This window comes from Rattus norvegicus, chromosome 2 (genome assembly GCF_021556685.1).
Source record: "Rattus norvegicus strain SHRSP/BbbUtx chromosome 2, alternate assembly SHRSP_T2T, whole genome shotgun sequence".
Taxonomy (NCBI): Eukaryota; Metazoa; Chordata; class Mammalia; order Rodentia; family Muridae; genus Rattus; species Rattus norvegicus.
In genome coordinates this window covers 138,197,663-138,213,521 of record NC_141535.1, presented here as the reverse complement: position 1 = coordinate 138,213,521, position 15,859 = coordinate 138,197,663, and the positions used below count along the sequence as shown (strand labels likewise).

General features: G+C 41.8%; 1 long non-coding RNA gene across 2 annotated transcripts in view; it reads left to right on the top strand.

Moving 5' to 3' along the window:
- The window catches only part of LOC102547111 (uncharacterized), an 87,551-nt gene extending 73,767 nt beyond the window's left edge, over positions 1-13,784 (top strand). The window contains exons 4-6 of one of the 2 annotated variants that reach the window (XR_015671646.1): positions 4,115-4,240; positions 4,492-4,652; positions 13,528-13,784. This is a non-coding gene — a long non-coding RNA (uncharacterized LOC102547111). Of the gene's footprint in view, positions 1-4,114; positions 4,241-4,491; positions 4,864-13,527 lie in introns of those variants that run through there. The other variant, XR_015671645.1, reaches the window with a different exon arrangement.
- The last annotated feature ends 2,075 nt before the right edge of the window (positions 13,785-15,859 follow it).

The following is a 15,859-nucleotide window of genomic DNA, read 5'->3' as shown; positions in this document are numbered from 1 at the left end:
CAAGCCCTTGTGGACTGTGTATGCAGATGATCACAAGGATGGGGAAAGCCACAAGGGTGAAGTTGGAAAGTGCTGACTACACAAATGCTGGAGGCTTTTCAACCCCAGACTTGTCCCACAGGCAATTGTAAAGGAAGCCATTCCTCTGAGGTACAGTAGCATATGTCTGCTGTGTCAACACTCTGGAAGCAGAGATGGGAGTTATGCCGCCGTTTCTAACCCATCCTAGGACACACAGTGAGTTCAGGACCAGCCCAGGCTACATGGTGAGACTCTAACTAACAATAACATCTAAAGGAAGTTCTTTAACCAGAAAAAAAGAGGAACAGAAACCTGAATGGAGACATGAAAATCTTTGTTAGTGGTAGATACATGAACAAACATGAAAGCCAATATTTTGAAATGCTGGTTTTATTTCTATTCTTTAGTTTTTTTATAAGATTTTTATAAAAGTATACAAAGATAATTGGAAATCTATTACTAAAAGTATAATATATGAACATTAAAATAAAATTAATAGCAAGGTAAAAGAATAGAACTTTATGGAAATAGCTTTTGTATACTGGAGGTTAATTTGATATCAATTAAAATTAGATTGCTATAACCTTAGGAGAATGTATGAAATTGACAATTGATATGGTCTCGATAAAGAAAATATCTCTAGAGTACACATAAAAGAACAATGTCATTACCAAAACTCAACAAAATACAGAAAGAAGTAGTAGAGGAAATAAGAGAGCCAAAAAATTTATTTACATAAAATATATACAAAAAACAACAAAATAAAAATAACACACAAGTGATTGCACTAACGTGGGTGTCTTAAAAGTATACATCAACAGAGTAGATTTTTTTTAAAAGTTAGATCTATGAGATATTGATAGGAGACTCACTTTAGACCTAAAGATAGAGCTGAGTTGAAGTCTGCAAAAATATATCTCTATATTAATCAAGAGAATGACAATTGAGTAGTTACACAGAAGTATTAGACAAAATCACCTTGGAAGGAAAAGCTGATACAAGAAACAAGAATATTATAGACTGTAAACAGAGTTGATTCATGAAGGATATGTACCAGGTAAGCATAAAGCAAATACTAACAGATATGAGGAGAAACAACGATAAGGGATTTCAATACAATGAAATTTCAGTACCACTCAATCAATGATATAGTTCTAAACTGAAACATTTCTAAAAGCAAATTCTAAGCTATATAATCTTACATAAAATTACCCAAACGATAATGTAACTTCATCCTTTAAATGTGTAGAAAAAGAAAAGTAACTAAACCCACAGTGTTTGAAGGTTGAATAAGTTAATCGGAACAGAGATAAACAAAATGCAGTATGGTATAATGGTGCATGCATGCCTTTAATCTCAGCCCTCAGGAGAACTGAAGCAGGAGGATTACTATGAATTCAAAGCCAGCCTGGGCTACATAGTGAGCTCCAGACTAGCCTGGGATATGATGTAAGACTCGGCCTCAAACAACCAAAAAAGTTATAGAAAAGTAATAGAGAAAATTAAAGTAACAGGTAGTTCTTTGAACAGACAAGCAATGTTGATGATTGTGTTAGACAAGCTGACTTAAAAAAATACAGGAGACTCAAATAATTAAAGCTAAAAATCAGATGTCAAATTGCCAAGATTACTACTGGCTTTATAAGGAGCACACATGTCAGAAGGTAGTGCCATCAACACTTGCGAGCCAACTGAAATTCCTAGAAATGCCAAGAACAGCTGCTCCATGTGGCATCAGGACCCAGGTACTCTTGTAACTAGTGAGGGTGTTGGATTAAAGGTCAAAACCCTCTCAATGACAGAGAAGTCTTGGGAGAGATGAATTAGTGGCTGAATTTCAGGGCTTCCAAGATTTTCTGTCAATCTCCAAATCTTCCAGAAAACCTCGACGAAGGGGAAGCTGCACCAACTCATCCTCTGAGCCAGCATTATCTGAGAGTAGAACCAGCAAAAGAAAAACAAAGCTCTACCTGAAGAGGCAGACCGGTATTTCAATCCGATGCTGGTGTAAAGGCCTGGAGGAAATGCTGCCAGAGCAAGCTCAGCACCACCCTGTAGCTTTGGTTCTGAATCCAGGAGCAGGCGAGCTGTAGTCCCAGAAGCCAGGGGTAGTTTGATACTTGAGAGACGGTCCACATAATATACCACATTAATTAACACAATGAAGTGAGCAGTTCCACACAGGTCCTTTTGGCTAGGTGTGCATGTGTCAGACGCTGCAGTAGGCATCTACTAGAGAATGTTTTGAATGTATTTTCCTTTCTTTAAATGTTTCTTAAACCTGTATTATGTGTTTTGCCAGCATATGAAAATGTGCATCACATGCATGCCCCGGAGATCAGAAGAGGGCACTGTCTTCCCTGGAGCCGGAGTTACAGATGGTTGTCAGGCACCATAAGGGTACTGGGAATCAAATCAGGGTCCTCTGCAAGAGCAGAGTGCTCTAAACAGCTGAGACATCCCCTTAGCCCCCTAGAGCATGCTTTGAATCTTCAAGATAACACTCCAGAATAAGTAATATTAGAAAATTGATTCTACAATGCATATAAACTCCAGGGCACTGAAGTAATTTCCCGAGATTATACACGCAGTAAAGGCTAGCTTTAGAAAGTATGTTCAGAGTTGAGATCACAAAGTCGAGTCCATTCCTACTGTATACATGCGTTTTGCTTGGGCATCTAAGAAGAATGACAATGAAGGTTCCGGATGTGATTTAAGAGAAGCCACATGACTGATTTAATAAATGAATGATCTTTGGTGTCTTTGTCCCTGTCCCCATCTATCCCTGATGAAAATATAGTACAGTTTTGATTGAATGTCCCTTTGCACTGATGCAGTGTGGGCTTAGACTGACCCACTCCAGAGCAACGTTGGCCTGTTGGGCGTGGACGTGCCCCTCTTCGTAATATCTCCAGGGAAACAGTGGCACCTATGGGACCAGCAGCTCCATCATGTAGCGTCGATGTCAGTGAGAGGTAGAGAGAATTAAAAAAATAATAATAAAGTTAGTAAACCGAGAAAGCTGGAATCAATTTGTCTTTGACTCAGAGTCAGGCTCTGTTTAAAAAAAAATACACGCACACACACACAACTGAACGTTGGTGCCAGCTCACTGAGTTCAGTTATAAATAAAAATGAGAATTATGGTTTCCAATTTTTATGAGTTTTTAATGGGTACATTGTTCAGCTTCCTGACAAACTGATGCAATGCAGGCTAACTCCCCAGATGCCTGCCGCATCTGTTTACTTGGTCTGTTGCAAGGAAAGAGCTTTTGAGATCATGTTCTTTCTGTAGACTCAAAGAAAAAGGGCTTCTGTGTACTTCTGGATTTTCACGTTTTATCCTTTCAAAGCCACTTCCCTATCGCTTACCTTCAGTACCACAGGGGCTGGAACTGACTGTCAGGCAAGGTGTCCTCTCTTTACAGGTGGTATGTAGAGGCTGGTAAGCAAAAGCCCAGATAAAGGTCCGAATTCTGTGCCACGATCTGAGATGAAGGGCCTTAGCCCAGCCTAAAGGACAGACCTTTTTTTCCCCCCTCTGGGCAAGGAGCTCATGGCAGTGATGCACAACTTGATTTTTATGGGCGTATTCTAGAGATGCAACTAACTGTGAGTTTGGCTCCTTCTTGTCCTCCAGTCGTTTTCAGCTTTAAAACATCCTTTCTGGAACACTGGCCACAGTGCAGGGACCAGTAGAGTTGGTAGTAATGGAGGGCACTTAATGTTTAACAAGCAACAAAGTCCCTTTGATGGATACTGTGTGTCTGGCGAGGAGGATTTAACAACATGTTGGCCTCACACTTCAGAACCTCCTGTTGTTCTCAGAACCTGATCTGTGGAAGATAAATCCACCCCCTCACCGCACGCCCGCACGCACGCAATTCTTCAGAATCTGGATGTTTAACACTCCTCAAAGACAAATTCTGCCCTCTGTTTTTGCAAAGTTCACCCCATCCTGTGCATCCTCCCTGCCCACAGAAGTTGGGTCTACCCTGGAGTGTCCTGCCTGACTGAGTTTTGACAGTCAGTCAACTGTGGGGGAAGCATAGCCCTTACTCAGGCTCAGCTCTGGAATGGTCTTTCTCCTCAGCCTCTGTACCCCTTCAGGACCACCATAACTCCCCTCGGAAGAAGTCACAGTAGAGATCACTGCGGACTCCTGTTTTGGGGCTGTCAGCGAGCCAGGGTGGGGCGATCCTTCAGCAGCATGGATGTGGTATGTGTCCTCTACACCCTGAGGTCTGTGTTTAAAAATAACACAGACGCCCCTCCCTGTGCTGATGACACTCAGACTAACAGGGATGAATAATAGTATTGACAGTCATTTTGGGATAAGCAGGAAAGATCAGTGAGTAAAACTCACCCCAAACTACAGAAACAACATGAACTTCAAAGGGTGTTTACCTGGTAAGCTAGGGGGCTGTTTCATTCCTGTAACATTTTTATTCTTTCTTTTCTCCTGAACAGCTGCTCTCATTGAGAATGTATCTAGTGGGTGGCCAACATACAGTTCATCCATTCCCGTCCAGAGGATAAGCACTTTGCAAGCTTGCTTGGAGAGGTCTGACAGTCAAGCTGGTAGAAAAGGGTGTCTCAGTTCATCCGGGTCACCCAAGAGTGGAACAATTGTGAGTCGCATGCTTCTGGGGAAAAAAAAAAAAACACTTCCCTTACACATTATCAAAGTAGCCCATCTTCATGTTATGTAATAAAAATTTTAGGGGAGTCTGTAAGCATTCATTTTTCCATTGTAACTTTAGGATTTTTTTTTTACTAGCAATGGGCTCATTTTCAATAAACGGTGAAATAAATACTCTCTAAATTGGGGTGAAAACAGCACATAACTGGATTCCTTCCTACTACTTGCGACTGGGTTCATTTCCCACTTCAGTACAGTGTATGCATAAACAATGATATAAGGGCAGTATCTTGTATTTTGGGACTGGAATGTTTTGATGATAGCAGTCCACTGAGCCCCGGAGTGGAATGTCTCAGCAGCAGTTAAAGGTTAGCAAGATGACTCGACTTGCCAGTAAATGTCTTCAAAGCAGGATCCAGTTATGCAATGTAGAGCCAAGGGTGAGGTTGTATGGCTCTCCTAGTCTCCCTCTGGAAACCTCTAGACACAACAAGGATTGCTCCAAGTTGCCTGGAGCCTAGAGGCAGAAAAACTAGGGCAGGAGTGCATTATGCCATGGGTAACAGATGCATAAACCTGAGGCCCTTAGGACCAAAGGGGCCAACGTCCTTATTATACAGACTAAGGTATGGAGAAGCTGGGTGCTGTGGCTGTGAGTGTCAGAAAGAAATCAGGAGGAGACAGAACCCTGACACCCACATTCTGCTGCCTTTTGTGGAAATCATGAGTTCTGAAAAATGTATCTTGAAATATCCCCTAGTGTATCATTGTTAATTGTTTGAACTTGAAAAGTATGCTCTGGCTATGTAAATTGTAGCTATACTTTAGTAATGAGCACTAAAATATCTAGATTAAAAAAAAACCTTAAGTAACTAGTCTCTAATAGCTAGCTAGAGAATGGATAGGTGGATGGATAGATAGATGGATAGATGATAGATAGATGGATAGAGGAATAGGTAGATAATAGATGGATAGACAGACCGATAGATACATAGATAGATAGATTAGATAGGCAGACAGACACAGAGAAAGATGGATTAATGAGAACAGACAGACAGATTACAGGCAATAAAGCATAGGAATAATGTACGGACAAAGGGTTGCGGGTGTTTGTACTATTTTTATTTTCAAAGGTTACCAACATTTGAAAATATTTCCAAATTTAAAAGTTTTTTTTAATGGCAATGAATAAATAAAATTCCAAGGATCACAATAGAGGCAAGTTTCTCTGGTCCTCTGCCTTGAGTGGGGTTTGTTTATCATGGAAAACTTGTACCCTTCTTGGAGGATGCAGAGTTGAGAGGCAAGAGTTTTTAAAAACCCATTTGAGGAGAGGGACTTGTTGAAATGTTTTTTAAAAATCACCTGAATGAGTCTACTCTTCTTGTCCATTGATATCCACGCCTGAGCATGTTTCCAGAGTCAGCTGTAATTCAGGGAAAAATGAGTGACCTGGCAAAACAGCCTGGTGCATGCTCAGTTGAGGGCATCGGACCGAGCCTGCTGATGAGACTCTCACAGAGCAACCCCAGCAGCACGTTGCTACCTTCCCTTTCGCAAATCACTGCGCACTTGCTATGGTGTTGGATTCTCCCTGCCAGATTTAAAATCCACTCCGCTTTGTAGTTAAGAGAAACCAAGGCTCAGGTCATTTCTAAATCATACAGCTAAGGAGGAAACTTCATGAATTTGTACTCTGGTCCCTTGCCATCTACGGTGAGAACAGTGCCTCCTTCAGCCATCGGTGATCCTGTGCACACTGATGGCGTCACACACTGTGAACTACTCTGAAATCCATGCCCCTGCTGTATATGACTTCTTGCTAACACGGTGATGTCATTAAGCTGAGGTGTACTTTAATTTTTGGCCAAGTCTTATTTCATTCGTTAAATAGATTCAAGGACCCAGTGGAGTTTGCTCTGATTTTCCTTAACATTCAGGTTAAGAATCTATGCTAGTGTTCCGTCATAAACGTGGTACCAAACGGGAAGACATAAACAACATTTACTCTGCCTCCTAAGGTCCCAATGACAAACCGAGGCACGATTCCACCAAGGTTTGCTTTTAGGAACCAATGAGTTTCATGGGCTTCCTTACAGAGAATAGGTGAGGGTTTCCTTACAGGGCTGTGGGTGCTTCTCCGCCCAAGGGGCAGCATGTGGAAAGCTCTTGCCCGTGGCTCATAGATGTAGGCCGTAGTCCCTAGTCTCCAGTCTGTTCATTTTAGCTTCTCCCTGGGGCCAGAGTTTCATACAGTAGATGGCACTAGGCGGTAACCCCTAGTGACCCCCCCTACTCATCCATGATGACGTCTAAATAGTCAATGAGCCCAGCTGGGATACCCTAACTCCCCAAGATGGCAGCTGTTTGGCTTGGAAGATAGTCCCACACGACAGGCAGGTACCCAGAAGACAACATAGTCTAACGTTGTCACACTTAGACATGAGAAAGCTAACACCAGAAATTTCAAGAAAAAGAAAAATCGCAGAGCTGGTTAAATGCTCAGTGGCCAGATAACTGGCCGTCAGATTGATCATTCTTCCTAGAAAACAAACCGTGTTTGGTGAAGGGGTTTAACTATTTCATATTAATACGTTTAAAGATCTAGGGCAGCTTTAAAAATTAAGTAGGCTACAAAGGCCCTTTTCAGTTTACATGTGTTGTCACTTCTAATATAAACATAGAAGTTTAACAATTAAGCACATTTTTCCAGAGGACAGTCAAGGATGGGTATCCATACCCATTCTGTAGTGTGTTGCATCTCCCTAATCAAAACCACAAAACCATGTGAGGAACTAGAAAGAACTCCAGAGCCCCGAGTGACTGCCAAAAATGAAAATGAGTTTAGAGAATAAGAGCTGGGGGGCTGGGGGGTGGAGGGGGCAGTGGGATGACTCAGAGACCCACTACCCTTCCTTGGCTTCAGCATGCAGGCCAGCTTAGCTCTTCATCAGATAAGAACAATTTACGCACAATGGACCAATTTACGGCACACAGGAAAGCCTGTAGCTGGGTTCAGCCCACCACTTCCTGTGGGAGTCAGCAAAACAGCCTCAGCCCTTCCATGTCTTTGACCAAAATACCTCCAAGTCCTCAGATGAGCCTCTCTGCTCATCTTGCTCATTTAATGGGAGGAGGCCACAGTCAGCTCCTGACAGTCATGAGACTGGAAATGTCCAGTCTTCAGGTGTGCTTTTACAGTGTGCCCACGTAGGTGGTTACGTGTGTGCACAAACCCATGTGCACCTGTGTAGGGAGACTTAACCATTTTGGAGAATGTGGTGGGGTGGGGAAAACTCACTGCTTTATTAATGCAAGTTAATTCTTTGCAGTTACAATGTTTCCCTGCTCTGTGCAAATGCAGTTTTGGTGCCAGGAACAAACACTACACTCACTGGAGCAGATCCCCATCCTCCCTGCCCATAGCTATCCTGTCTCTTTTTTCCTGAACTCTGCTTTGCATTCTGGGATGCAGGGAAACACATTACTTTCTAATATATTTTTTCTAGGAGAAGAAAAGGTATGGGGAGGATGCTCACCAGGACTCACAGCTGTCTGGATTTGGTTCTTAGGTGAGGTTAAGTGGCAAAGTAAGACAAATGACATGGTTTCCCTTCAACTCCTCTGAAGCAGTGATCAAATAACCCAAGGCTATGATTATCTCCAGACTCAAACCCTCTCTCCCTTTCTCTGCTTCATTCACATCCTAAATATCCCTGAGTTGTTAGAAGATCTCAAGGTTTCTCTCCTAGGGGGCCACCATTCCAAACTGTGATGGTTAGTGTCAATTATTAGCTCAACACAGTCTCAGACAGCCCTGGAAGAGCCTCAGTGAAGGATTATCTAGATTTGGTTAGACTGTGGTTATGTCTATAGATTACCTTGATTATGTTAATTGATGTGGGAAGACTTTCAATGTGGGCGGCTCCATTCCCTAGGAAGGGTATTTTGAAGTGTATGAGAAGAGCTACCTGAGTACCAGCAAGCACACGAATGTGACCAGCTGCTTCAAGTACCTCTTACCTTGATTTCCTTGTCAATTAATGGAATTGTTAGTCAAATAGGTACTTTCGCCTTTACTTTGCTTTTATCAAGATATTTTATCACAGCAACAGGAAATGAAACTAAGACACAGACCATTAAGAAATTCTTTCATGCCATTGTCCTGCACAGGTCTGAGATGTGAATAGGAGAGCTGCTGTCTCCTCTCATTCAAATCCTGAATCCCAAAGCATTGGTATCCTGGCATGGCTCATCAATAAGTCTGTTCAGAGGGCTCCCTTGCCCCACGTAGGTCAGCATCACTGAGGCGAAAACCATAGTTCTAGATGCAAAGTTTATTTGGTTAACTGAGAGCCCCAGAGTTTTGTTCTTACAAAAAGGAAGTTCACCCCATGCGTGATTTGGGGCCAAGTCTAAGATTATACAGAGGATAAAGGATGGATTGTTCTAAGAATCGGGCCCAAGTGTTGAAACAGCATGACTTTTACCCACAGTGTTGGAAAGGAAAAATATCTAGGTCTATGGCTGTAGCTCTGTGTATAACAAAGGCAGATTAACAAGAGGAAAATACATGCAAGGTTTATGCGACAGCAGGACCGTTATAAAGAAATTAAGACCCAAAGAAACAGCGACATGTTTGTTTTTATGCTAAGCGTGGTAAAGGGTCCAAAATCTTGAAGAAATACAATTGAACAAAGGGAGTGTATGATCCAATGACAATAAATGGGGAATTTAGCAACCCTGGTTTGTTTGAATTCCTACCCTTGGCCTGTGTCTTCTAAGATAAGAGGTCCTCTTCCAGAAGGAAGGGTCTGCAATCTATTTTGGGGAAGGTCAGAAAATCCTTCCTAGGGTTTTATGATCTGCTTGGGGAAGAAGGGTGGAGGGAAGGTCAGAATGACCTTCCTGCTTCTGCTGTTTTCTCAAATTCTTTCAGCCTGAAGTATTTTGGGGTTGCATGTCCTGGACCCTATCAACAATTAGTGCAGAAACTAAAAAGCTTGAAAGTTATTTTCAAACCCATGTATTTTCAGGGTTACACTTCTGACAGAGCCAAGCTTGAGACCTTGGGCAGGAGGGCCAAGCAGGGTTGGCTTGTCTCTCAATGAACTCAGCTCTCTGGTTTTTTATTATATTTTTTTCTGGGAGGAGGAATTATTTATCTTTATAAGCAAAACTCAAGAAGGCCCAGAATCCTGAGGGCATCATAAACTATATGGCAGACTCCCTGAGAGCATGATAACTGAGAGAGAGAGAGAGAGAGAGAGAGAGAGAGAGAGAGAATCAGTCAAGACATTAAAGGAACCTAAAGATATTCTTTAAAACTATCAAGTATCAAAGGCCCTGAAGATATATTTCTTTGACATTTTAAAACCTACATGTCCATGCAATGCTTATTAATAAAGCTTTTATGCCTCTTTACAACTCAGGCTAATTTTGAATAATTTCTCTTCATAAGAAATTATGGCCATGAAATTGCAGCCATAGGCTTTTCTTATGTGTCCTCACAAGGTTTAAATACCCATCTTCAATATCCACTGTGAATTCCTACAACAGTCCTGCAGATAAGGAAATATTATCCGGGAGTGAGTAGGTTAGTTCCTGCCCTAGATAAGAACACGTGTTTCTTCACGGGCACATCAAGAGCTTCCCTCATCCTCTGTAATATTTCATGTCCCTAGAGTTAAACTCTTTCAAGAATTCTAGAAGTAGTTAGACGTTTAAACTCTTTAAATTCTTCAAAGCACTCAAACTATTTCCTCAGGGGGAGTTATTCTAGGTGACTTCTGGGGGTAAAAAAAAGCACATTGTATACCCATCGACTGAGCCATCCTTTAGACAGAGGAGGAAACGCTGGTGCTAGAAGCAGGGACTGGAGCCCCAACCAAAGTTATATTCTACCTCTGAACAAAGGGGAGAGAAGCAAACGGGAATGAGAGTCACAGAAAGGTGGCACCAGTGACCAATTGAGTCTAGTACAGTAAAAAAAAAAAAAAGATGAATGCACACCCCAAAACAAGATACGTACGAGGCACCATTTCTAGATTTCAATATTAAAAATAAATAAATAAATCAACCAGGAGAAACGAGAGGCAAGTGCTTGAAAGTGCCCCAAGGAGTCTTTAGGAAACTAAGCCTTTCTCTCTAATTAATACTTAAGGGATTTTAATTTTCTTTTAAGATGAGAAAAGTACAGCTGTGCAGAGAATCACAAAGGAGGAGGGAGAATTCCACCTTGAAAGATATAAAATGCATTTCCCCCTGAAACTGTGACAGAAGGTCACCTCTGACCAGAGCAATCTGGAGGACAACAGGTGATAGGAGAGAACAGAAGTCCCTTGAAGGAGTGGGTAGACACAAAGATTAGAGGAACTCAGAAGGCTTTTGTAGCAAGTCTGGCTGGTAAGAAGGGAGAAAAAAAAGATGGATTTAATGATTAATGTGACATTACTGGGGGAAAGGTTATTGTATTCTTTAAAAAGAAGAAATAAGATACAGCTTAAAGAATTTACGTTCTCTGTCTCTCTGCTTCTCTGTCTCTGTTTCTGTCTGTCTCTATCTGTCTTTCTGTCTCTCTGTTCCTGTCTCTCTCTCTGTCTCTCTCTGTGTCTCTGTCTCTGTCTCTGTCTCTCTCTCTCTGTCTCGTCTCTCTCTCTCTCTCTCTCTCTCTCTCTCTCTCTCTCTCTGTGTGTGTGTGTGTGTGTGTGTGTGTGTGTGTGTGTGTGTGTGTGTTGGGAGATGCAGAATCCAAGCTATTATACAGTTGCTGTACTGGCTAGTTTTATTTCAACTTGAAACAAGCTAGTATCATCAAAGAGGAGAAGCTTAAAATTGCCTCCATAAGGTTGAGGTGTACGCAAGTTTGTAGAGCATTTTCTTTTCTTTTTCTTGGATATTTTCATTTTTACATTTCAAATGTTATCCCCTTTCCCTGTTTCCCACCCATAAACCCCTTATCCCATCCCACCTTCCCTTTTTTTCTATGAGTGTTCCCCCACCCACCCACCTACCCCTTCCCACCTCCCCACCCTGACATTCCCCTACACTGGGACATGGAGTCTTTGGGGGACCAAGGGCCTCTTCTCCCATTGATGCCCAACAAGGCCATCCTCTGCTATATGCGGCTAGGGCCATGTAGGACATTTTCTTAATTAGTGACCAATGGAGGAGAGCCAAACCCATTGCAAATAAAGCCATCCCTGTGCTGGTGGTCCTGGGCTCTAGAAGAAAGCAGGCTGAGCTAATCATGAGGAGCAAGTCAGTAAGCAGCTTCCTCCATGGCCTCTGCATCAACTCCTGCCTCCAGGTTCCTGTCCTGTTTGAGTTCTTGCCCTGACTTCTTCCAGTGAAGGACTAGGATGTAGAAGTATAAACCAAATAAACCCTTTTCTCCCCAAACTTGCTTTTGGTTCTGATGTTTCATTATAGAAACAGTAACCCTGACTAGGACAGGTGCTCAGCAATGAAAAAGTTTCAAATAAGACAAGGTTCACATACTTATTCATGATGTTAAAAGTCAGGGAATAGAGAGACCCTTGGTTATGAGGGAAGGAAGCTCTGGGGTGCTGGTAATGCCAGTTTCTACACATGAATAGGGTCACACAGAAGACATGGTACTATGTACAGATACAAGGGACTGTATATGGTAAACCTAGCATGCATTTTATAAAAGTAATAACTATGAAATAAAACAAGAACTCAAGAAAGCAAGTATAAAAATTATAGTACTAAGTAAACTAAGTAAACGTTAGCTTTGCAATGGGGTAATAAATATCACATAGATTGAGAACATCATCTGAGAACTGGAGATGGAAGCAGGAGCAGTCAACCAGGTTCCAAGCACATCCTACTTCTGCAGTCGGCATTCGTATACAAACACACACACATCTTTTTTTTTTATTCCCCCATCTTTATTAACTTGGGTATTTCTTATTTACATTTCAAATGTTATTCCCTTGCCCGGTTTCCAGGCCAACATCCCCCTAGCCCCTCCCCCTCCCCTTCTTTATGGGTGTTCCCCTCTCAACCCTCCCCCCATTGCCGCCCTCCCCCCACCAGTCTAGTTCACTGGGGGTTCAGTCTTAGCAGGACCCAGGGCTTCCCCTTCCACTGGTGCTCTTACTAGGATATTCATTGCTACCTATGGGGTCAGAGTCCAGGGTCAGTCCATGTATAGTCTTTAGGTAGTGGCTTAGTCCCTGGAAGCTCTGGTTGCTTGGCATTGTTGTACATATGGGGTCTCGAGCCCCTTCAAGCTCTTCCAGTTCTTTCTCTGATTCCTTCAGCGGGGGTCCTGTTCTCAGTTCAGTGGTTTGCTGCTGGCATTAGCCTCTGTGTTTGCTGTATTCTGGCTTACACAGCACATCTTTAAGTCTTGTGGAAAGTATTTCTCATACCAGAACTCTTATAGTACTTGGAAGTCAATCTCCATACGTGAATTTTTCATTTTTTAAGTTCAGGTTCCCATTGTTTTTTGATGTAGCTAAGTACACAGAAAAGAATGAAATAATGCATCATATGTGACCTTTGAAGAAAGACTAACCAAGCAAAAATAATTACAATTGCTAATTATGCTAATTATTCCAATACTATCATTGAAAATAAGGAGAGAATAAAGAATGAATCATCTACTTAGTAGAAGAGACTAATGCTGACTAATAGCATGAAACGTGCTTTGTATGCTGCCTGGTACTCTCTTCGTGTCTAAAGTGACATCATAATAACAGCATGCATGTATTGTATGGTACAGTGTGATTCTGACCATCTCCTCTCAGACACATGTTTTTTTTAGCACTGAAGAAAAGAAATACTGTATTTACAAATGTGTATAGATTTTTAACTGTAGGCTTTTTATTTTATAGGAATTCCTGGTGGAGATCAAAGTTAGATGTCATCTTATCGGAAGTTATTTGGTAACACTTTCAAAGAAATAATGTTCAGGGGGCTGGAGAGACAGCTCAGAGGTTAAGAGCACTGACTGCTCTTCCAGAGGACCTGAGTTCAATTCCCAGCAACCACATGGTGGCTCACAACCATCTGTAATGGGATCTGGTACCCTCTTCTGGTGTGTCTGAAGACAGTGACAGTGTACTTATATAAATAAAATCTTTAAAAAAAAAAAAAGAAATAATGTTCAGCAATGAACCTTACAGCGGACACAAGGGCATGACATTTTGTATAAACTCTACAGTCTACAAAAGGAGCGATAAGAAATAGAGACATTTTCTTGAGTTGAATGTCAGTGCCACTTGGAATCAATGACAAAGTTAATGGGTAGAAGGGAGTAGGTCAGGAACAAGAGCCAAGTGGCATTCAGGTAACTGTGTACTAAAGTACATTGGAGTTGTGGCCACGATTAGCAAGAGGTAGAGACAGTCTGTCTCTGTCTCCCTGGTAACTACTCTTGTGCCGAAAAGTAAAAAGCACCTTAGTGTCCATAATTCAGCCTCATTTCTAACCCACATTGGTGAGTGTATTAGATGTTTTTCTCCCTCCATTGAATGGGCTTCCAGCTGATGGTCAGACACTAAAACATGGTCTTGAATCCATATTCTTATCCATATTCCAGGACATTTGACCTCACGAGGCACAAAGGGACTTTTCCAAAGCGCAAAGGGCAGAGTTGCTGGATGAAGTTTTGAATAAATTAACATTTATCTTAATCTTAACAAACTGGTACCATGGATGTGTGTGTGTGTGTGTGTGTGTGTATTTTTAATTGAATTAGTTACAAGTATAGTCTTAGGGGAAATTCCTATGTCACACAACTATGAGGATACAGGCATGAGGAGACGCTTTGCCATCCTTGGGATGCGAGGAGAATGCTAAGGAGCTTATAGTGTCAAGGAAATAGAGAGTGTGAGACGCTCCGGATTTTCCTATCTAGTCTTCCTTCGTGACAGTGCTGAAGAGAAGTAAGTTGCCAAAATCGTTAAATGCTGGGCTGTTGCATTACTCACCTGCTACCCAACCTTCACTCTGACATTTATATGCTGAATGACAGGCCCTGTGGACAGGGATGATGTTCAATACAATTTGTCCACACCTGAAAATGACCCACCTCGTGCCTTCTCAGCACGGAAAGGCAACTTTCTAGTGAGGCATCTGAATCAGATAACATCTAAGCTCCTGATTGTGAAACTCTTGGGCTTAGCACTTTAATCTCAAGAACAGTGTTGTTCCCTAGGAAGGAATGTACTCCCCTTCTCAGGTTCTTTTGCCTCAAGTGTGTGTCTCAAGTCTTGACTTGAAGGTCTTAACACAATGAAGGGCAAAGGGCACTTCCTTTAAATCCTGTGGTTATTGGTGTTTGAAATAGACTCTTCAACTCAACACCATAACTTTGACACAGCACAATTTGTATTTAATTATACTGAAATGCTAATGGGAAGACCTGTAAACTCCTGTAAACTCCACCCAGGCCCCAGTTCCAGAATAACAACTCGGAGGCTTTTTATGTATGAATAAATGCCTGGGCCATAGCTTAGGCTTGTTCACTGACTACCAAATAACTTATTTAACTCATTTAAATCACGTTATGTTAACCCTGAGGTTAGTGACCTCTCCTCAGTTCCATGCATCCGACTTCCTTAGAGTCCAGGTGGTACATTTCCCACCACTGACTATCTCCCAGAGATTCAATCTCTACTGGAACTCTCACCGACCATTTCCTGTCATTTGTTAAAGGCCATCAGATTTTTATCGAAAGGTGATGCTTTCATACAATGCACAAGAGATTCTCTCTACAAAGATCCCCTGAAGAAAGTGACTGCTAGTGACCTTGGGGCAGCAAAGGAGCAGATGGAATTCCTCTGAAATAGAAATTCCATGAAAGAGAAAAGAGTTCTCTCATTTAGCTGGTGTTTACTGTCTTTGCTAGAAGGTGAGCACTGGGTGCTTTAAAAGGTTCACATTATATGTCCCAATGTAGACTTCAGCAGGCTATGTTTAACTCTTAATTCATGATTAACATGACTATTTTCTACTTACCACTTTGTTTTAATTAACAACTGGTGAGATTCTTTTTGGTTGTGATACTAAACTATTAATACCTCAAATCCTGAATTCAGCCTTAGAGGTTTAAGAGCCAACCATTGATGGGACAAGGCTGTGAGTGTTCTCTGGGCTAGTGACTTTAAAGTAAATTGTTTGTAAAGCCACATAAGTTATTGATCATAAAGTAGCTATGAGTGG